Source organism: Macaca fascicularis, chromosome 10 (assembly GCF_037993035.2).
Source record: "Macaca fascicularis isolate 582-1 chromosome 10, T2T-MFA8v1.1".
Taxonomy (NCBI): Eukaryota; Metazoa; Chordata; class Mammalia; order Primates; family Cercopithecidae; genus Macaca; species Macaca fascicularis.
The window spans coordinates 113,736,642-113,758,723 of record NC_088384.1 but is presented as its reverse complement, the minus strand read 5'-3'; the positions used below and the strand labels follow the sequence as shown (position 1 = coordinate 113,758,723).

General features: G+C 53.0%; 1 protein-coding gene across 5 annotated transcripts in view; it reads left to right on the top strand.

The window, feature by feature from the left end:
* The window catches only part of PMEPA1 (prostate transmembrane protein, androgen induced 1), a 62,829-nt gene that overhangs the window by 19,173 nt on the left and 21,574 nt on the right, over positions 1 to 22,082 (top strand). Inside the window, exon 1 of one of the 5 annotated variants that reach the window (XM_065523341.2) lies at positions 16,428 to 21,526. The exons of the other annotated variants lie outside the window; for them this stretch is intronic. The gene's annotated coding sequence lies outside the window, so the exon portion shown is untranslated. Of the gene's footprint in view, positions 1 to 16,427; positions 21,527 to 22,082 lie in introns of those variants that run through there. 5 annotated transcript variants of the gene reach the window in all.

Sequence of the window (22,082 nt, the reverse complement as noted above, 5' to 3'; positions counted from 1 at the left end):
CCGGGTGCTTTGTAAATGCTCGAGAAACGCAGCCTGTTCTGTTAGTAAGACGTAGCCAGTCCTGGGGGAGCGGTGGCTCTGTAAGCCCCGGGACCTACCCATGAAAAGGGAGAACAGGGTGGTGGGATGTGAAAAGTTGGGAGGCTCCTCAGGGAAGGAGATGTGAGAATGAGGCTTGCAGCGTGAGTAGGAGTTCTACCCAGGGGGAGGTTTCAGGAACCAGCCCCTCCCGGGCACACCCAGGGTTCTTTTCCCCCACTCTGCAGATGGAGGCGGTTGTTCAAGACCACACAGCGGGGGTGGCTCTGGAACAAGGGCTGCAGGCACCGGTGAGGTGGGTCTGAGCTCCTGTGAACATGAAATGGACACAGTCTGGACTGGGAGATGGTGCACCCGGCCCTAGCTCGCAGCGTCTTCCTCTGAGAGGGGTGAGAGTGAGGGTGAGGGTCCTGCCTCCCCTGTCTTATTCCCACCTCTACTGTGACCTGTGTAACCCCCAACAGCAGAGTAATGATTTTCTTCGGGGGAAAACGTTCTCCCTACCCCATCCTTGAGGAAGCACGAAAGGAGGTTTGGGGAGTCGGAGCTGGCATCAGCTCAGGGGAGAGGAGTGGTGCCAGTGGTGCCTGTCCCTGGGGCTGCTGCAGCCTGGGCACCTTCGCCCTCCTAGACCGGCCCAGAGACTGTTTGTGATTCGACTCTCAGTCAGTCTGGGGCCTTGGCTGGTCCTCGGTCTGTTCCTCCTCCTTCAGATCCCGCACAAGAACCCCTAGCGCAGCCCCTCTGCTGGAGGGAACTTCGGAAGAGTTGGGGAGAAGGAGACTCCCCTCACGCCATGTTAATGGGGGGGACACCAGAAGACTGGGTGGCATTTGCCTTTTTGCACAATTAGGAACCTCACTAATGGGTAATTTTACTCAATATTTCATGCCATTCGTGAACTCGTCTGACACATTTATTGAGCACCTACTATGTGGTGGCCCTAGTGTTTTGGACGCACACAACCGTGAAAAAGACAGGCCAGCTCTAGCGTGGCAGACAGGAAATTGGCCAGAAAACCAATGACCGTAGAACAGCTTTTCAGAACTCCTGTAGGAAAAGACTGAGGGGCTGGTAGGGACGAGGAGAAGGCACCAGGACCAACTTTCTCTAACCCCACTTCTCTGGTAGCCTTGTAAGCAGGATCCCCAGGCCTCAGGGTGTAGAGGCATCAGCATTTATCAGGCGCAGTTCTTCCCTCGGATGTGAGCTGAAATGGGGCGAGTGCAGGAACCTGCATGCTCACACATTTTCTCCCAGGAGGTGCAAGTTCCAGAATCCCCAGCCTCTGGATCCTCCCCGACTGGTGGGTGAGCAGTAGACGGCCAGGTTCCACCCCAGAGGTCCGGCAGGTGGGGGTCAGCCGGGCGTGTCACTTACAAAACTCAGAAGAAGCCACATCTTCATCCCCAGTGAGTATTTCCCAGGACAGAGCCCAAGCAGGAGAAGCGCAGGCTAGGGTGTGTGCCTGCTCTCCAGGCCCCTGCCACCTGTTTGCACATGACCCTGTACACCCCACATAGCAGTGGAGACCCCGCCTCCTGCTAGAGTTAATTAACCTTTTTTGCTTCACAATAAAAATAGCATGGCTCTTCTGATTGTAAAAAGTGATATACACTCCTTATTTAACCAAAAATTCAAAGAATTTGATAAGTGACAGGCGAAAAGTCAAAATGCCTGCAATTCCAGCACATGGAGGTGAGTTTCTTCTATGGGGGATATTCTCAGGAGCATTTGCATGTGTAGTGCTGACGCAGGGTGGGTGGCAGTGGTGGGGGTGGGTGCAGGCACTGGGCCCGGCCCCGCCGGGTGGTCTGTGCCCCCACCGCTGCCCAGTGTCTCTTCCCTAAGGGGTGAGGGCAGAGGCTCACTTGGGGACTTTTCTGGACTCCCTGGCAGCCCAGCTGGCAAAGGCAGGGAGGGTTTCACATGGAGGCCCCCGGGCTGAAAGCCAGGCAGGTGGGAGGGTTAAATCTGGCAAGCTGTGCCTTCACCTGAGAGCCTCGCCCTCCGTATCCATAAAATGGGATGACACTGACAGTTCCTGCCTCACGGAGCTGAGGTGAGGAGTGCATCGGGTGTTGGGAGAAGCTCAGCAAACTCCCAGCACACAGTAAGTGCCCCGTGGACCTCGGCTGCTGCCGGGCGATGCAGCCTCTGGCTCCTGGGATCCACGTCAGCCTGAGCAGCGCTGTGTCCACATCCCTTCGCTATATGGAGCTGCTGAATCAGACTTTGATTCACAATTGAAGGCTTCTGCGGTCAAACATGTCTGAAAGGCCACAGCCTCTTTTACAGACAGGTCCCTGAGACCCAGAGAGGGTGAGTAGGAGGCAGGAGCACCTCCCCATGGTCTTGGGAGGCAGATGCAGGGCGGCCCCTGGGTCGCCTTGTCCCCCGCGCCAGGAATGTACTCGAAGCTTCTTAGCTGATCATCATGAGAAACAGCTATTTATGTGGGCACGGTTGTGAGAACTCTCCTTGAACTAGTTCCTTTAGCGACGGACAGAGGGGATTCCCCGAGTTTCATTTGGAGACTGTCCCGTCTTGGCACTGACCTAGGTCTGATTCCCGGTGCTGGGTCCAATGCTGGACTCCCCAGGAGGACCGGGGCAGTGTCTGATGCCACAGAGGTGGACCAGGCCAGAGCCACCCCTCACCTCGCCCCACTCCCCGACCGACCTTTCTGCCTGGGAAGGCCAGGCCTCTGTCCTGGTCACACAATACCCCCTTCTCACGTTCAGACTGGCGGTCTAGACACTCATGCTCCCTTTGTTCCGAAGGGTCAGGGGTTGGGGGAGGGCCCCAGAAAGTGGGATTTGGGCCGAGACAGAAGAGAGGGGGTGGGTGGCGTGAGGGGAAACTGGCTTCAAAGGAGACAGCCGGTTCTCCCTCCGCCTGCCCGGCGAGTGACCAGCCCTACCAACAAAACGTGCACCAATTTCTAACGATAGAGGCAGCTCCCAAACAGAAACGCGTTTTGAAACCCAATCAAGCTGACGCCCACTCGGGCCCATGCGCCCAGAGCTGTTTAGCTGACACCGTCTAAATAAAACCCCACAGCCTGTGCCAATAAGTCTGGGGCAGGCTGCCAGCCGGGATCGAAGGCCTGGAGGCAGCGCTCAGCCAGGTCTGGCCAAAGAAACCCCTGGGGAAAGACGCAGAATTCCCACCCCCACCCACTCAGGGCATGCTCACCATGCCTGGGTGCCCCATAAAGGGGAGGGCAGGCGGGAACATCCCCGAAGCCACCTTGTCCTCACAGCCGTTAGTGACAGGAAGCTCCAGGTGCTGACCCAGGTGAGAGGCAGAATCTCCAGTTTGATTCTCTGGCTCTAGGCTTAGTTCTTGCCTAGCAAGGCCTGTACCTCTTTTAGCCTCATTCGCCTCATCTGTCAAATGTGGATGTGAGCGTTTGCCCTGATTCCTTAGGGAGAATGAATGTGAGGCTCTGCCTGGCAACAAGTTCCCTGCCTGGCAGCGTGAGGTCGACCACTGGGTGCTGAGGCTGATGATGTGGTCATCATTCAGCCCTTGCTGCCGGCCGTGCTTTGTAGCTTCCTGATACTCTAACTCTGGGGTTCTCAACTGGCCCCTAGGGACATTGGCAGTGTCTGGAGACTTTTTGGTTATCACAACCTGGGGTATGGAGGAAGTGCCCACCCCATAGGCGTCTAGTGGGTGGAGGCCAGGGATGCAACTCAACAGCCTGCAGTGCCCATGCCAGCCCACCCCACCCCACAAAGAAGTGTCTGCTTCCTAAGGTCAGGCAGATGGAAGTTGAGGAACCCTGATTTAACTCAGTCCGGGCCCCAGACACCCCCTCTCCAACTTGCTCTTGCTCCTCCATAATTGCTCACACGAGGCCAGACAGAAAACGGCTGCACTGACCTGAGCAGGAAAAATGGAGACATCTTGGAATGGGGAGAAACACTCAGGTGCCTGCTCCCCTGGGGAATTCAAAGCTGGTGGAGGCTGAGCTGAGGCCTTCCTGAGATGAAGGCTGAGCCGAGGCCGTCCTGAGGTGAGAGCTGAGCTGAGGCCGTCCCTAGATGGAGTCTGAGCTGAGGCTGTCCCGAGGTGAGGGTAGAGGTGGCAGAGAGGCCTGAACCACCTGGCCTGACCTTATGGTGCTCACTGTGAGAGGGGAAGAGGGAAACACACTGAGCCCAGGGTGGATGCAATGTCAGGACCCGATCGAGACGCAGGGTCAGACTTATGTCCCTGGGCAGGGAACCCATACACTAGAGAGAGCTCACGGCTCAGGAGCCCTGCCGGAGACCCTTGTGGGCTGGAAATGAGTTTGGGCAAGCTTGGGTCAGCTTGGAGTTGAGAAGGGCGGGCCAAGCAGGGCCCTGTGGCACAGGTGCAGAGGCCGGACGTTGCTGTGGGTATTTCTGGTGACTCCTGGAGCCCAGCTGTGTCAGTTGCTCCCAGAATGCCCCTGATCTTGGCCTTCTGGATTTCTCATCTCTCCTCTGAATACTTTATCCTTTCTTTTCAGGTCAACTACCCCATGACTATGTTTGGGGAAGAGTTGGCCAAAAAAGTTGTATTTGCCTGATAGAGCCTTCCTGGTGCAGTGGGGAGAGGAAGCTCCTGGAGGCAGGGCTGGGCTCTTTGAGAAGGAGTGTGGCAATTGATTAGTAATGTCTGCCATGGTTGCCAGCAGGGAGTGGCTGTAGGTATGTGTAGGCGAAGTCATACATGCAAAAAGCACCTGGGTTCTTTCCTGACCTGGTTGGGTTGCTGTGGATAAGCCATGTCCCCTCTGGCCTTGGGGTCCCTCTGTTAAATGGCAATGCTGAGTCAGTGGCTTCTGGGTCACTTCACTGATGTGCTATCTTGTGGAGCTTTGGACCAGCCACAGCCACAGGTGCCCCCAGGCACAGGAGATCACCTGGAGAAGAAGGAAGTTGCTCAGTTGAACCCCTTAACAGAAAAAGAACATTGCTCCATGTCTTGAGCTCATTCCTCCGCATTGGCAGATCCCCTCTAGAACCTACACATCTATGTCTGGGGCAGAACCAGAGGCTGTGCCCACAGATGGCAGAGCTCGTGGGCTGCTTGCTGCAAGAGGAGTGAAGATTAGGAACAATTTAAAAGCAATTATTAAAAATGAGAGTGCGGAAACCAAAATCAGAAATGGGGGAAAACTCTTGAGTCCTCTGACATAACCCATCACCCTTTTGGGGGGCTGCTGTAAGGACCAGCTGGAGAGGTCCTCTGGTTGTATCTCCCTGGTGCACTGTCCCCGCGGGATTAGTGTAGACAGCTGTTTTTGGTGGGGATCCTAAGCCTGACCGTGGTTTTGTTTGTGGGGTGTCTGCTGCGGGTCCAGCACTGAGCTCCGCTCTCTTGCGTGCACTGTCATCTCCTCTTCGTTGCATGGGATTGAGGCAGGTACTTCTGGTCACCCCATCTCACAGGTGAGGGCCTCGAGGCCCAGAGACGGGGAACGGGCCTGCCCAGGGCCTCGCTGTTGAAAGAGGCCAGTGGATGCTGTGCCAGTGGCTGGTTAGTGGGTTAAATGCACCAGGACATTTAATCCTCACAATAGCCCTTCAGGACAGGTGATTGAGACCGCATTTCACAGCTGGGTAAACTAAGGCTCAGGGAGGTGATTTCCCTTCGACCACACAGCCTGAAGGTGGTAGAGAGGGGCTTTGCCCGATTCCAGCATCTGGGCTTTACAACATTTGAGAGAGAAGAAGGAATGAAGGGAGGGCAGGAAGGAGAGCAGACCAGTCTGGTATAGAAGCTGCCATGAGCAGGGCAGGCATCGAAAGGAAGTAACCGTTTGACCGGCACCCCATCAGAGAAAGGTCGGTGGAGTGAATGAGCCCTCACTGGGCATCTGGCAGGCAGCAGGTCTTTCTCTAGATTGGAAGCTGACAGTCCCAGGGGAAGAAACTAGTTCCCCCATTTAGGAGAGCCACCCCTGTCCGGCTAACCCGGAGTGTAACCTGGAGGAGGTCAGCGCACAGCCTGTGTTGAGGCTCCAGGAGCTCCTGGATGCAGTTCTTCCTCCCTTGGAACCCACCCTTGAAACATTGGCTGCATGGAGGCCCACTCCCCAGTTTACAGGGTGTTTAGGTGTCACCTGAGTGTGCCCCTGGGCCACACCCTTGCAGTCAGCCCACCTCCAACCCTGTCTTTCTTTCCTGGGAAGGAAGGGTGACTCATTTTACAGCGACCCTTTGTATAACAAGGGCTGAAAGTTGGAGGTGAGACCAGATTCCTCTCCTCTTGGTTCTGGTCCACCCGGAGCAGGTAGAAACAAGTTCTCCCCCATGCATTTCCATGTAACCCCTTTTTTGCCACACACCCCCCTTTAAGTGAACAGTTCTACAACAAAATTGCTGCCACTAGGTGTTAGAAACATCTTAGCAGGCGCCTTCCTAGAACAAGAAGAGCCAGAATTATTTGCTGGGTGGCCACGTACAGTCCTATTTTAAGAGCGACCTGGAGGGCAGCCCAATCACAGACGATGGTTTCTAGTTCTCTGGAGCAGCCAGCCCCCTACCCCCAGCCAGTCCACCAGCAGACCCCAAACCAGACCGATAACTTAGCATTTTCATTTGAGTCCATCTGACAAATCGTTTTAGGCCGAGAAAGCAATACTGCATCTTTAAATGGCTACTTTGTCAGCGCGTCTCTGCGCGCTGTAAAAAGTCCTTTGTTATCTGTGTCTAGACAGCACGCCAGCGGAATATTTGGTCTGCGTGAGGGGAGAGAGATCTGACAAGGTTGAATTCATTTACCAGCTTATTTAAAGCGGGATTTCAAAACACTTGCTCATAAACTGTTTTCGGCCCAGACTCCCCGGCCTCTTCCTAGCCCACACTGGCTTTTCTTGCTTTTATAATTTTTCACCTGCTCGGGCAGTTAGCTGGAGATTGCAGCCGGGTGGGTACCCTGGCGAGGAGAGTGACTGCGGCTTGCAGCTTTTTTCTTTTTTTAATTGTCCTCTTTATGACTGTCTAGACGTTCTGCAGATGCACGTTCTCGGGGGAAATGGCTTTTCCCTCTGGTTACAGTACTTGGGAGGGTTGCAGACGGCACCCCCTCCAACCATTTGACCACCCAACCCCCTTCCTGAAACTCCCCTCAGCCGTTCTTCCTTTCCTTAAATTAAGGCACTTTGCCTCCTGGCAGCCTCTTTGTGTTTATAACACATTGACTTGACTGTGCTAATTTTATACCATCATCAAAAAAGGAAAAGTGACATTCCAGGTTTTCTTCTCTCTGAGGGGTGGGCAGAGACCCCTCCCAGCTCCTCCCCACAACTTCCCCTGTTTCTTCTTCCAGCTCCTCCTTTTGTGGTGATGTTTTGTTTTGTGGCATGCCTACATGCCTAGACAAATAAAACACCAGAGGTTGGCTTCTTAAGGATGAAAATATCAGGGCTACTTGAATGCGTCCGAGGTTTTAGTTCTGCCAAATAGATGCATCAATTAACCGCATTGCCATAGCGACTAGGTCATTGTTACCGCAGTGACAAAGGGGCAAGCTGTGGGGGTGGAGGGTCTCCCGGGCCCCCAGTCACCTATCACCCGCCCCACAGGAACCGGTGCAGAGGCCAAATAGGCATTGTCCTGCCAGCGACCAGAAAGTGGGCCCACTTTGACTCCCTCAGACTCTGCAGTGGGTGGTGGGGGCGGTTCTCAGAGCCCCCGCTCCTTCTCAGGCAGCCACAAAGCCCAGTGGACTTGGGAAATTCAGTTGCCTTCCAGGCCCGCTACATATTCAGGCTGGGAGGGAAGCAGGCTTCAGAGTCCCCTTCTGGAGCAAGGGCTGCGGGGTAGAGAGAAGTCAGCCCGCCCCGCTCCCAGCTAGACCCCTAACTCCCCCACCTCCACCCCTGAAAACTATTGCCATTACCACTGACCTGCTGCAAAGCCATAAATTTCCACCCACCTCCCCTCCCGCAGTCATCAATCTGCCCTCCGGTTTTTACTTGGTAGGGGGCACAAAAGGTGGGGAGGGGGAGTCAGGGGTGAGTAGCTGACCAGATGTCTCCTGGGATCCCTAAACTGCATCTCATTTCTGCCAGATGAAGCGAGTCTAACCTATCAGCCTCCTTTACCGTGGTGTTGGGCGGAGGGTGGTGCGCAGTGGGACGTTTCGAATGCAGGAGATAGAGAAGGACGTCCCATAACGCTCCGGGTTTCTTGGCCAGATCTTTTTATTTCTACTCCCAAAACAGACAGCACACAGGCAGGAGTGGTCTGTTGAGCAGCTACTACCATTGTGCGCGCATGGGTTTATGACGGGCTTTGTGCAGTTGGCCGGACAATATGCTTCAAAGGCCAAGAACTCTGAGAGCTGCTGGGCTCTAGTCCTTTCCTCTTCGTGGCAGCCTGGAAACCTGTAAATTTCCCCGCGGGGGTGAGGAAGTGGGGTGACTGAGCTTGTAATATTTCAAGTTATACAATCATTCAGGGGTTTCTTTCTGCAGGGGTTTCTTTCTCATAATTACAGCGTCTTTAAGAAGAAAAATCAACATGAAGTATTTTCAGGGGAAGAGACTTTTAAAAGAAACACACACGCGCGCGCGCGCACACACACACACACACACACACCGGCCAGAACAGCACCACCGAGTTAGTACGGTAATGCAAGTTTGTAATGCATGCTGGGCTGCTCTCTCCAGGAAGCTCCCAAGCAGGAATGTTCCTGAAGGATGGGCTATTAAATATTGGATCCTCAGGCTGGCAGATGCGTCTGCGCTGTAATTGGGTCTGTCTTGGAGTAATTAAAGGAAAATGATTATATTAACCCAGTCACCAGGCTGGCATGGCATGGAGAACTGAATGGCATCCGTATTGACGTTTCCCTCCAAAAAATTGGCCTTTCTCAGCACATCAAAAACGCACCCTTGGCTTGAGTTTAGGGAGCTTTTCTTTCTTTGCACTTTTTATAATTGATTGCGTGTCTCCTGGCCTTCTTTTTCTTTTTAAAAAGCAGTGGGGGATATCCGTGCCCTCTAACGTGAGCAGCCTCTACCTGCTCAGGGAGATCTGAGCTTAAGGACGAGCATGGCGCAAATGCCCCAGGAGATTGCGGTGTGAGAGATGACATTGAAAAAGGTCTGGCTTTTAAAGCTCAGACCTGGGAGGCCTGGACTCTTTTTCTTTTCTTCTTCTTCTTTTCTGAAGAGTTGTAGAAGCCAGAGTTTCAAGACCGTCTTGGTTGTGCTGCCTTATTTAGGAGGCGAGTTGCTGCTCATTTGTCAGGCAAAACAGATGTGGTGGGGAGACAACATCTATTTTCATAATTCGAAACAAATCTGGCGAGCCGCCTTCCTTTTCAGCGGGGCCTGCTCATGCAGAAAGCCCAGCTCCCAGGCAGCATCTAGCAGAAATATTTATAGCTCATCCATTGAACTTTCCTTCCTCCAGGAGGAGCTGGTTTCTGCTGGCGATGGGGACACAGACTTGATAGGGAGTGGGTGCTGTTTCAGGGATTTTTTTTTTAAATCAAAAACTGGAGGAGTGTGGGTCACAGCCAGCGACGCAGCTGTGCCTCTCCTTCTCGTGTCCTTTCGTCTTCCAGGTGTGGGGCGTTGGCCACGGGAACCTGCTCTGTAGCGTTTAGCAGCCTCTTTACTGGGAGGGCAGTTAAAGACTGACTTTGAAACTTCTCTGGGCCGGTGGCTAGGACCCCGACACTCCAGGGAGAGCCAGGACCTGGGCCCCTAGTTACCAGTGACTTTGTGCTTAGGTGTGCAAGGGCAGCGGGCTGTCATTTCCCCGTTTTATGGATGAAACCACCGAGGCTTAGAGAACAGCTTCCCCAAGGTCACGCACAGAACTGAGCACCATTCACTGTCAGCTCAAGCCTTCATTCCCACTGGGAGGCTTTGCTACACCGTCACCTCCCATCAGAGGTAGCCGTGTCTGTCTGTATATAATAGCGACCTAAGGAAGGAGGACAGACCTGGTATTTGGGTGAATCACCCATCGCCTGTTCATTTATCCAGTAGGTGAGCTCCTTCCCTGTGCCACTGGAGATGGGAGGACTTGGTGAATGGAACAGGCCTGAGCCTGCCCTCAGGGAGTACTTGTCTGGAAACAGAGTCAGATACTGAATGGAGGAGGAGACTCGACAGCGTCACATGACTGTGCCTGGGGGCTGCTTTCCTGGAGGTCTGAGAGGGTCTCTCAGCAGGGCTGACCTTGTGCCAAGAATTGAGGGATGAGAAGGAGTCAGCAGTGGGAAGACCTTGGGGGGAGTACCTCAGGCAGAGAGGAGAAGCTGGGAGGGTGGGGTGTGCTCAGATAGATGTGGTGGCCATGTCCAGTTCCCCGCTGGCTGTGTCACCTTGAGGGGGACTGATCAGGTTTCAGTTCCTTCTTCTGTAAAATGAGGGGGTGACTAAAAAGTACACAAGTTCTGATTCTAGGAAAACCACAGAGAATCGAGTTTTGTAAGGTGCTGCTGGTAGGGGAAGCGGTGGAGGGTGTATGGAGAGCTCTATTACTTCTTACAAAATTGAATGTGAAACGACAATGGTTGCTAAAATAAAAAGTGGGTTATTTTAAGCAGTGAAAGGTCAGGGAGGGCCCTTCCCTTCTCGATGCTGGGACCACCCTTGTTCAAGGCAGCGCTGCACCTTCCTCACAGTCGTCCCAGGAAGGGAACACCCTAGAGAGGTCTCTGGCTATCACCCACAGATGTTAGAAGTGGGACTGGCTTCAGGGCAACTCCGGGTTGCCTAGCGCAGGGCTCCCTCCCTGGCAGGAAGGAGACCCATGCAGGGTGAGGGTGCCCTCAGGAGCTCAGGCAGGTGGCAGGTTTCGAGGGGTGGGGGTTCCCAGTGGCAGTGATGGAGGGGTGCTTCTCGTTCCCCAATGCCGTGATTCCACGCAAGTGGATGGAGCATGCTGGAGAGGTCAGGAAGGAACATGGGCACCTGCCTCACAGCTGCCCCACCAGCACTCAGGCAGGCATCACGAATCACACTGGGCCGTGTCCCTGGTAGCACCCGGGGTAGATGAATGGGGACTCCCAGGCCCTGGGGTGCCTGGAAATCCCATCACCTGAACAACCAGCAATAGAGATCGCCTTTGGGAGCTTCCAGCCAGTCAGAGCACAGCTCTGCAGTTCAGAGGCCACGCAGGGCCATTCCAGGTCTTTATAAAGACTGAATGAAGGCCCTTGGTTTCTTAGAATCCTTTTAGCTTAGGGTTTCCTATGCATTTGGGTAAAAAGACGCTCAGTGACTGCCCTTTGTGCCAGAGGTGGAACCTAGAAGTTGTCCTAGACTCCAGTTTTCCTGCAGATTGACATTCTCAGAACTCCTTCCCTCCCTTCCTCACTGACCTGGCCCTGACCCGTGGGATGATTTTCATTCTCCTGCCTCCAGAGAAGGACCTGTGAAGCAGTGCTTATGTCCTCACACAGACTGCTTTCCGCCACGTTCCCTCACCCGTGTGTTCATTTCACAAACATTTACGAATGCTAGTGTGCATTGATCGTTGATCAAGGTAGTTGTGACTCCAACCTTCGGAAATGTACGATCCAAGTGTGAAATGAACAAGTGACCTTTCCTAAGCGTTTGCTTTCAAAATAGATTTTTTTAGACTAAGTTGTTATTCTTTAAACCGGTTGTCTGTGATTTAAGTCCCTGCTGCTGTCTTCATATTGAGGCCTAATTAGGAATCAGCTGTTGCCTGGCTAATGTTTATTGAGCAAGCACTATGCACCCGGCACTGTGCCTTAGATATTCACTATCGTCTGATTTAATCCAGAGTTCCTCGACCTTGGCGCTGACATTTGGGCTGCATAATTCTTTTCTGTGGGAGACTTTCCTGTGCATGGCAGGGTGGATGTTTAGCTACTTCCCCTCACCCACTAGATGCCAGTAACACCCCCTCCCAATTGTGGCAACCACAAATGTTTCCAGACATGGCCAGATGTCCCCTGGGGGCACAATCATCTCCGGTATAAGAACCACACCTTAGCCCTAGCAGCTGCCCTTGAGGTCCCAGTCCCTTCATCTGCGGGATGCGGGTGATGACGGGACTCCTCAAAGCGGCTCCTTGGGAGCTTTGAATGATATAATGCACTTAAAGCTCTTAGCACGACCCGGCTAAAGCTGGAGTGGCTGCAGCTCTCCCCGCTGGTGTGTCTGAGTGTCTGATGGGCAGAAGTCGTTTTTACCATCCACTCATCCCTTCCACGGTTCCCTGGGGCTTGCAGTGCAAGCTGGACTCTGTGCCACAAGCTAGGCTCACCTTGCAAAGATGGTCAAGGTCACAGCCATTGTGACCCTCACTCCCACCAGGAATGCCAGCGTGGACAGCCTGTACCCAAGGAACTGGAAGGTGCAGGCTCTGGCCCTGGCCCGCTTTGCTCAGTTGCTCTGTGTCTCTGGGCAACTCCCCATCTCTGGCCCCATCCTTTTCTCATCTGACCCATTTTAGGGGCTTCTAAGCCACTTTCCTCCCCTAGAGACTCAGTATCTAAGAGGGTGAGTTTTTCCCAAGGTTTTCCCCTGGGTCATTCACAATTCTGATCACTTGGGGATCTCTGAGCCACTCACAGTGCCAGGTGACCACCCCCTTCCACCATAACAAATTCACCTATGTGGCTCCAGCAGTTGCTTTTACATCCTGGGCTTCATGATTGAACAGGTGGTTCCTCCACTAAGGGAGCAAGCGCCTGGTCAGAATCTGTTCATCTGTAGTAGGGCACTTGTAAGGCCATTCCCTGCAGGTCCCGGAACCCACCACTGAACGATGTCGATTTCAGCCTGTTGGACACGGCTCCCACGTTGGCTGAAAGGAGCTTCCCCAGGAGTTCTGATGTGTGCCATGCTTGGAAAATCACACTGGAAAATGATACCTGAATCGTTTCAAGTTCACGTTGTCTATGTTGCCTTTGCCCCAATACACACACACAGCCACCTGCAGGAAGTCTCAATGCAGCTTTGCCAAGCCCCAATTAGTTCCTCATTGCATCTTCACGCTATGCCCCAGGAGGTAGGGTTTCTTGCCCTTGAATGAGACAAAGGTTCCTACCTCAGGGCATTTGCCCCTGCCGTTTTGTTCAGCCAGGAGTGTTCCTTCCCCAGCTCCCCTCATCTTGAAGTTCTCTGCTGAAAAGCCACCTCCTCTGAAAGGCTGTCCCTAACTGGATCATCTAAGGAGGTCCCCCCTCCCAGGTGCTTATTATCACAAACCTGCTCTAGTTCTGTTCCATGTTCTGGAGAAGACAGGAGGACTCTTCTTCAAAGACACTCGTGTTGTTCAGAGATCCCTGCAGTTCCTGACTCTTGTGTACCTGAAGTGCTCACTGGCAGAGAAGTTTGCAGTTCTTCCTGAGCAATACGTTGATACTTTTCAATGACACTTTCTCTTGGGGATATAGTGGTAGTATGGGACATCCTACTGGGAGTATTTGATTGTACTGGGGAGGCAGTGACACTTTACATCGGGGAATCCCAAGCTGCCCTCCGTCCCCTGGCTGTTGTCACCTTTAAGACAGAGGTTGGAGGTTCCATGCTTGTTGCTTGGGGCAGACAGTAGGAGCCAATGCTTCCAGGTTACTTAAAATCTCCTTTCCTCGTTTCTAAATTTTAAATGACGCGTTTAGAATTTAATCTTCAAACCTGGGAGCCAGACCTGCCAGTGGAAAGATGACAGCCGAGAGAGGGTTTCGTGTGGCTGCAGCAGCCAGATGGCAGATGCTGTGAGCGGGAGGCGAGGGAGGCTGCGAGAGAGGGAAGCTGCTTCTCTTTCGGCTCTTACCCTCCCTCTGCAGGAAACGAACCCGCTCCCCCAGTGCCAGGCCTGGGCCAGGCCCTAAGGACCGCTTAAGGCTGCTGGCCTTAGAGTCTGCCAGGGGGATTCTAGTGATGCCAAGGGACAGGGCACTCCCAGAACGTTCACTTGTTTTCAGAAAACTTTTTATTTTGAGACAATTGTTTGTTAGCGCGCAGTTGTAAAAAAATAATACAGAGACGGTTCTATGTAGATATCCTCCAGCTTCCCACAGTGGTACCATCTTACATAACTGTAGTACAGTGCTAAAGCCAGCAGTTGACATTTGTCACAAACCATCAACCTTACTCACATTTCCCCAGTTTTACACGCACTCATTCGAGTGTGTGTGTCTGTGTGTTTTCGTTCAATGCAATTTTATTGCATGCATAGATTTGTGTAACCACCAGTCAAGACACAACAGTCCCATCACAAGAACTTCTCATTCTACCCTTTTCTAACTGTATCCACCCCCTTACCCATGAAACCACTAATCTCTTCTCCATTTCTATAATGTTGTCATTTTAAGTGTGTTATAGAAACGGAGTCATACACTATGTAGCCTTTTGAGATTGGCTTTTTTCACTTAACGTAATTCTCTGAAGACGTCTCCTTGTTGCCGTAGGTATCAATAGTTCATTCCTTCTTGTTGCTGCGTAGTGTTCCAAGGTATGAACGCATCATGGTTAGTTTAACCACTCATCTGTTGAGGGACATCTGGATTGCTTCCAGTTTTTTGTTTTTGTTTTTTTTTGCTATGAAAAGTAAAGCTGCTGTGAACATTCAGGCACAGGTTTTTGTGTGCACATTAAGTCTTCGTTTCTCTGGGGTGAATGCCCAGGAGTGCAATTGCTGGGTCGGATGGTAGTTGCAGGTTTAGTTTTTGAAAGACCCTTCAGTTTGCGTTCACCTCCATGCCTTCCTCTGGTCTCTGGCTTTGGTGGAAAGATATGAGTGCTGGGGAGCGGGCATTATGCATGGATTCCTTCCTCTTTCACATATTAATTGAGGGCCACTTGTTGTGTCAGGTATGGTGTTAGCCCTCATGGATACAGCACCAGGATAAATAAGGGTCATTGAGGCACTTTCTTGCTGGTGAGGTGCACTTGACGATGAACAAGCAAGCACTTAGAAGGAAGATGGTTTCTCATAGCAGCCAACACTTACTCAGTGCTTCCTACACACCAGGTGCTTTCTGGGTTCTTTATGATCCTCAAACAACCCAATGAGACGGGGCCATAGTTCACTCCATGGTACAGACAAGGAAGTGGAGACACACAGCTGCTCCCACAGCCGGCATAATCCATGCTCCTCACCATACCCTGCACTGCCCCTCGTGACCAAGACAGGCCACCAGGCGATGCAGAGTAAGAGAAGAGATGAGAGCACATGTGGGATGACAGACCCAGGGAAAGTCTTCCCACAGCCAAAACTGCATGTGCAAAGGCCCTGGGGTGGGAGCAGGCAAAAGGCCAGGCTGGCTGGCACATGGTGAGCGATGAAGGAGATGGGAGGTGCAGGGGTGAGGTGGGGTGGGCCTCGCAGGGTTTTAACCTGAGCATAGTGTGAGAAGTCAGAGACTTGATTATTTTTAAAGATTGCTCTGGCTGCAGGGTGCAGAATAGACTGGGGTTGTGTTTGCAAAAGAGGAAGTAGGGAGACAAGGAGGCCACGTGGACAAACCCTCTGCTCTTGAGGGATGAGCCCCGAGGCTCTCTCCTCCTCAGCCCACAGGGTTCCCGTGTGGGTGCTCAGCAGTGCAGGGAGGCCTCTCCTCGTGGGGGTCCAGCTCCGAGTGACTGTCCCGCAGCTCCGCCCCTCGAGGGCAGGAGAGCTCATCCCCAGCCAGTCGGCCCCTTGAGCCTCTGCAGCTGGACCATGAGCTCCCATCTAGATCTGTCTTCTGATGGATGTTTCTGGTTTCTTGAGTTTTCTCACCATGTCTCTTGCTTCCTCTTTCCGTACCTGTTGTGATTCTATACATTGAATTTACCTGCTCAGTATCAGCCACTCCAGATCGTTAATAAACGTGCGCCTGATGTCCTTGACACATTCACCATGCTCGCTGGGTCAGGCGAGGATGCCTACTTTGCCATGTCATGATGGTCACCATTTATTATGCACTTGCTGTGTACCAGCTAGCGTTCAGAGAGCTAGTACCTATGTCCCTGTTGAGTTCACCCTGAAGCAGTCCTGTGAGGCCGGTACTGTTGTTGATTCGTGCCTTACTATGCCTTACTGTGAAGAAGCTGAGGCAAGGGGCCAGGTCACCGCAGACACCACACATACAGCAAGTGGCTGCATCTGGATTCGAATCCAGAGCCAGGCTGCCTGCCTTCCGCAGCTTTGCTGTGCCCCGTCTCGACACTCAGAGAAAAGACACCTCCAGAAGCTTCCCCTGCTCCCTTCGCAGAACAGTTGGTCAGAACCTCGTCTTCCCAGAATTTGGGATTTTCTGCTTCTGGAAGATGCTGCTTCGAAAGGAAGTGATAGCAAGGGCTGGAATAGCCTCGCCCGTGGGGCGGGGACAGGGAGACGCGGCTGATGTCTGAGAGGCTTAGAACTTCCTTCTTGGAATCTGTTTTTCACGTTGCCTGAAAAAGAAAGAGGAAGAGACTCATACAGATGGAGACACAGGGAAAGACTCAACGGATTTAGACCCCAGACAGTCACACACCGGAGACAGACAGACAGACGGACGGACGTCCCAGCGGAAAGGACACACCCCCAAACAATCGAAGGTGGGAAGCAGACACACAGACGCCCTTGGACACACGTTTGCTGCCCCGGAGCCCCGCCTCTAGCAAGGTCGCCCTTCCCACCTGAGCTCCTTCCCTCCTCGGGCTGCTGCCGGGCCCAGCGGCCCGTTCCGGGGCCAGTAGCATTTCCCAGACCCTCCTCTCCCAAACTGGAAAACACTTGTAGCAAGGAGTGTCCTGCCTGTGGGCCAGGGGTCTTCCTGGGCCTCTGAGCCACACATGAAGGTGACGAGCCAAGCTCCAGGCCAGGGTCAGCAAGTTGGCATGGTCGGGGGACACGTGGGTCCTGATGGCAGTGACCTTCCAGCTCAGTGGGGCTCCCGACGGACTCAGGCCTTTGCTGCTGGTGGAGAGGTCGGGGCTGCTAGAGGCTGCTTTCCAGGGTGGGTACTTTGTTTTGAATTTGTTGTCCACTCTTGTGACGAGTGAGAACAGCTGTCACAGCACCGGGCTCCGTGTCCCAGGCACAGGGAAAGTCTGACCCTCCCACCTGAACTTCTGTGACTTTTCTGGGCATGGGAGCGGGATGGGCGCTGACATTGTTGCACCTCTCTGAGCCTCAGATTCCTTATCACAAAAATGGGATGATAATAAGAGAAGCGTACTTCTTGGGAAGCTGCTGAGAAAAGTAAATGAGATGACAGAAACCCCTTCATACGGGGCATGAAGCACAGCAGGAACTCACTGTACCTGCTGCACGTTCACTGTGGTCAGAACGGCTTTAGAAGGGTCCAAGCTATTCCTCATATGTCCACATTCGTCTCTCCAGATAGAAGTCCAGCCTGATTTCCAGGGTACAGAATCAAATTGCTCTGCTCCAGAGAGGACAGATCGTAGTAGAATTTGCATGCCCTGGCTCCTGGGGCCTGGCCTCAGTCATCGTGAATCCTCAGCCCTTGTGCACGGCCTGGCATATAGCAGAGGCATGATAAATATATGCGCTGCCGCAGTGAGGAAATAGGAAGGGAAAGGGCCTGAGGATAGATTTAGATGACAGAAGAAAATGTCTTTCATGGAAAATAAAATCAGACACCCCCCTGGGCATCCCTGCATGGAGACAGGGCAGGTTGCTGATATTCTGTCCCAAAGGGGTGCAGCTGGGACTCTGCAAGTCCATCGTCCAGGGCAGGGGTACTGCCTCCTCACCTTGCAGCTCCTTTCCCTCCATTCGGCCCCCTCTGTCTGTCTACACAAGGTGTATTATTCTGTTCAGGTCACTGTAATAAAATAACCCCAGACTGTGTGGCTTAGACAGTAGACATTTGTTTTCCTGCAGTTCTGGAGGTCAAGAAGTCCAAGATCAAGGGGCCAGCAAGTTTGGGTTCTGGTGAGAGCTGCTTTGTGACTTGTAGATGGCCACCTCCTGGCTGCGTCCTCACATGGCAGTTCCTTGGTGCCAGCACATGGAGGGAGGGGGGAGAGAACAAGCTCTGTGCTGTCTCTTCTTATCAGTTCACTAATCCTGTTGGTTCAGGGCCCCACCCTTATGACCTCTTTTAACCTTAATTACTTCCATAGAGGCTCCATCTTCAAATGCAGCCACACCAGGGGTCAGGGCTTCAATATATGTTGGAGGGGCACAGAGGTTTATAACACAAGGTCCTTTGCTTTCTGCTCCAAACAGGGGGTTTGAGAAGGGAGGTGGGAATGGCCACCTCTATAATGTTACTATTAGCAACAACCCAATAGTGGCTACCACTTGTCGGCCAAGGGAGAGGCATTTACTATGGAACTCTCATGTTGGTTGCATGAGTGAGGCCCCATTTGCTCATGGGATCTGAAGGTGGGAAAGCAAGCCCAGAGAGGGGAGGGTAGCACTGAGGTAGCAGGTAGCAGGGTACGGACTGGTGTGCAGGTGTATGCCACATCCAGGTTCACACCTTGAGCCCCTGTACTGCTCTGGAGGTAGTAGCTTGGCTGATCGTGTGTTGACTGGCTGTGGGTCTTTTTGCTGCCTGTGGAGCAGGTGCCAGGGACACTGGTGAAGGGACACTCGTGATGGGACACTCTCTTCCTTGTAGCTGGGGGTCCCACATGGTGGTGGCGTGCGCTTGATACCACAGTAGTTACTACGACTATGCAGGATGCGGCAGTTCTCAGGCGACCAGCCCTGGGCTTTGAGGGTTAAAGAGGAGTCTACCAGTTAGAGACTGGACCGGAGGACTCCTGCGTGCCAGGCTTATGCCAGCTTTGAGGAGGCTGCAGGACGAGGCGATTGCATCTGACAGAGTGGCCAGACCAACGATGGCAGCAAGACATAGACCGAGGAAAGGCTAAGTCATGACTTAGACATTTTCTTAGAAGTCATAGCAGATGTCTTGGGTGGTATTTACAAAATTAACCACCACATGGGAGAGTTTAAAACCGCCAGAGACAGCCAGAGAAGGAAGTGGCTGCAGGGGCTGGGCCGTTGGAAATGGGGTAGACGCGGGCCACTGAGAATGGGCAGCAGGAGGAGGGCGGGCACCCCAGGCAGGTGGGCCAGCCTGGGCAAAGGTGTGGCCCCAGGAAGGCGGGCCTTCTGCTCCCAGGGCGGGCAGGGTGCTGGCGGCCGAGAGGCATGGACCACAGTCAGGGGCAATTGGTGAAGTCAGGGCGGGGGCCCAGGAGAACCGGTATGTTGGGCTCGGCAAGCAGCCCTCTTACTGGCAGCTGATACTTACTGCGCACCTAAGTGTGCACCAGGTGCCGTTCATTGCATGTAATGGCTCTTCACTGCATCCACACAGCAACCCATGCATGGGTGCTAATGGTATCCCGCTTTTCCAGATGTGGAAACCGAGGCACAGAGAGTGAATGAATCACTTCCTGATGTCCCGTGTTTGGCCATGGGGAGAGCTGGGGGTTGGATCCAGGCAGGCCAGCGTCAGGGTTCCTGTTAACCACTAAGCTACTCTGCTGAGTGTTTACTGAATTGAATTCAACTCCTGGGAGCCCGATGGTGCAAGGGGCCTGCCCAGACCCTCACTGCTTCCTCCAACCTCTCTGACTCTGACCTTGCCCATCCGCCCGCCTCCCTGCCTCTGCCCCAGGGGAGACCAAGAACAGCTGGGCCCCTCTTGCTCCCGAAAGGCAGAGCCACCCCGGGTTAGCGCCGAGACCCCTCCAGACGGTGCCCGTCACCGGCTGACCCTTAGAGGCTCTCCAGCATGCGGCAGGCATCAATGAGGCCCCAGGGATTGAATGAGGCACTATTGAGAAGCAGCTAAATACCGGCTGCATTGTGCTTCCTGATCCAGGGGCTTCGCTTTTTGTCCAAGAGGCTTGGAAACGGAGCCCCGGTTCACTTCCCCTCCCCCGGGCGCCGCCCGCCATCCTGGCTCATGTCAGGAAACACCAGGCTCTTGAAAATCAGTAATTGAGAGAAACATCTGCTGGTTCCCAAGGAGCACGAGGTGCTTGCCGACTGGCGAGGGCATACGTGCGTCACTGACGGCCGGTTGGAAACACACATGTGAGTGCATGCAGGCACACACGTGCACGTGCGAGAGTCTTTCTGGTATGTTTTTATGGTTGAAAAAATTACAAGTGTCATGCCTGTTATAAAAATGCAAACAATTTACGAATACAAAAAAGTAAAAGGGATAGCCCACTCATCTAGAAGTCATCATGAACAATTTAATTTTTATCCTCATTTTTGCTGTAAAACTGGATCCATATTTTATTTACTGTTTCAGTTTCATTATTACTGCCCCACAGTAATTGCCAGCATCCATCCATTATCTGACTGCATTGGATTCAGTTCCTGGGAACCAGACAGTGGACCGAAAGGGCCTAGTCAGGGGCGATTTGCCCCACGGGGGGCGTTTGGCAATGCCTGGAGACATTTTTGAGTGTGGCAATGGGGGGGTGACGGTGCTTCTACCCTCTAGTGGGCAGAGTCCAGGTTGCTGCTGAACACCCTGCTGCATAGGACAGCCCCACAACAGAGATGATCCAGCTCCAAGCTCAGAGTCTGCTGCTCAGAGCTCAGTGTAAATTTCTGTCATCTGTTTTAATGGCCTCATCATCCCATAATGTGATGTACCAAGGTGTATTTGGTGGCATTTAGATGGTCTCTGGTTGATCATTTAAAAAACACCCCATGCAATGATATCCTCATTCATATATATATATATGAACGAGGATATATATATGTGCGTATATGTATATATCTGTTTTGTGTATATCTATATATACATTTTGGGCCCTTCTGTGAATTTTTCCATTGGATATGATTCTGGAAGTTGAACTTGCTGGGTTGAAAGGTCAAGTGCATGTGTAATGTTGACAGGCACTGCTCAATATCCTCCAAGGCAGCTGTGGCCATCAACACCACCACAGACTCACTCACCCACGCCCACCCATTCCCCATTTGTCGTCCACTCTCCTCAATTAACAAACACATTTGGTTTGTTTTAAATAACTTCCGCATGTTACGCACCTCCGACATGTCCACTGACTGCTCACTCACGGTGAATTCACTCCATTCTGCCAATAACTTCAAACGGTGATTGATATTTTGCTGACAGTGGATGTTTAAAGGTGTTCGATGTCAGTGACAATAGAAACAAAAATCCCATTAGTTCTTTCCATTTGGATAATAGCAAGAAGGATAAAAGGCACGGCTTTGTCTTTTCTTATTGAAGGAGTATTCCAAAATCATCAGGTTCTAAAATGATTCTAGGGACCATTTACTTTCCTGTTCCCCAAACGCACTTTCAGACCCAGGGCTCACCCACGGCCGCAGCTGCATCCACCTCCTGCGCGATGACTCGGGACACCATTTGGGGGCTGGGGGGGGCGGCGGGGAAGAATGTGTTTCTCTGTGTTGCTCAGAAACTCCCAAAGCTTCAGAAATGAATGGCGTTCTGCACAGTTCTCCCTGTGTCATATAAAAAGGCAGCTCACCCCTAAACTGAGTGGCCCTTTGCAAACTAGAACAGGGTACCAGTGAAAGGAGAAGCACACACAGGCCAGGTATGTGCTGTTCATTGATCTCTGAAATCTCTCTTGGGTCTGTGCTGGCTGGGGACGGAATACAACGCTGAGTCAGGCACACCCGGCCTGAGAGGCTCAGGCCATAGGGCAGGGGGCCGAGTGGGAGTTAGTGTGGGAGCCTGGAAGGAGAGGAACGAGGCCAACAGGGCATCGCAGGTGTGCATGCGACCTGAGGGTGGAGGCTTGTCAGGCGTGTCAGCCTCGATCCTGGCACCTAGGAGGGAGGGAGGTTAGAGGGAGGGAGGAAAGATTGTGGCTAGTCGGCCAGGTGAGGAAAAGGTGGAAGTGGTCTGTAGACAGCGGGCATGAGTGTGGATCCTGGGGCTTGAGGCAGGGTGGTGAGACCGCACCCTCAGAACCGTCATCTGCCAGCCCATTTGCTGTGCCGCACCACGGAGGCCCAGCGAAGACGCCTTCCTCCCTGGAGTGGCCCGGTGAAGGAGAGACAGTGGACCCGTGCGTGTCACAGGGCAGCCTGCACGCCTGGCTCCATGTACTGCCACCCCACCCCACTCCTACCTCCAGGCCAGGAGAG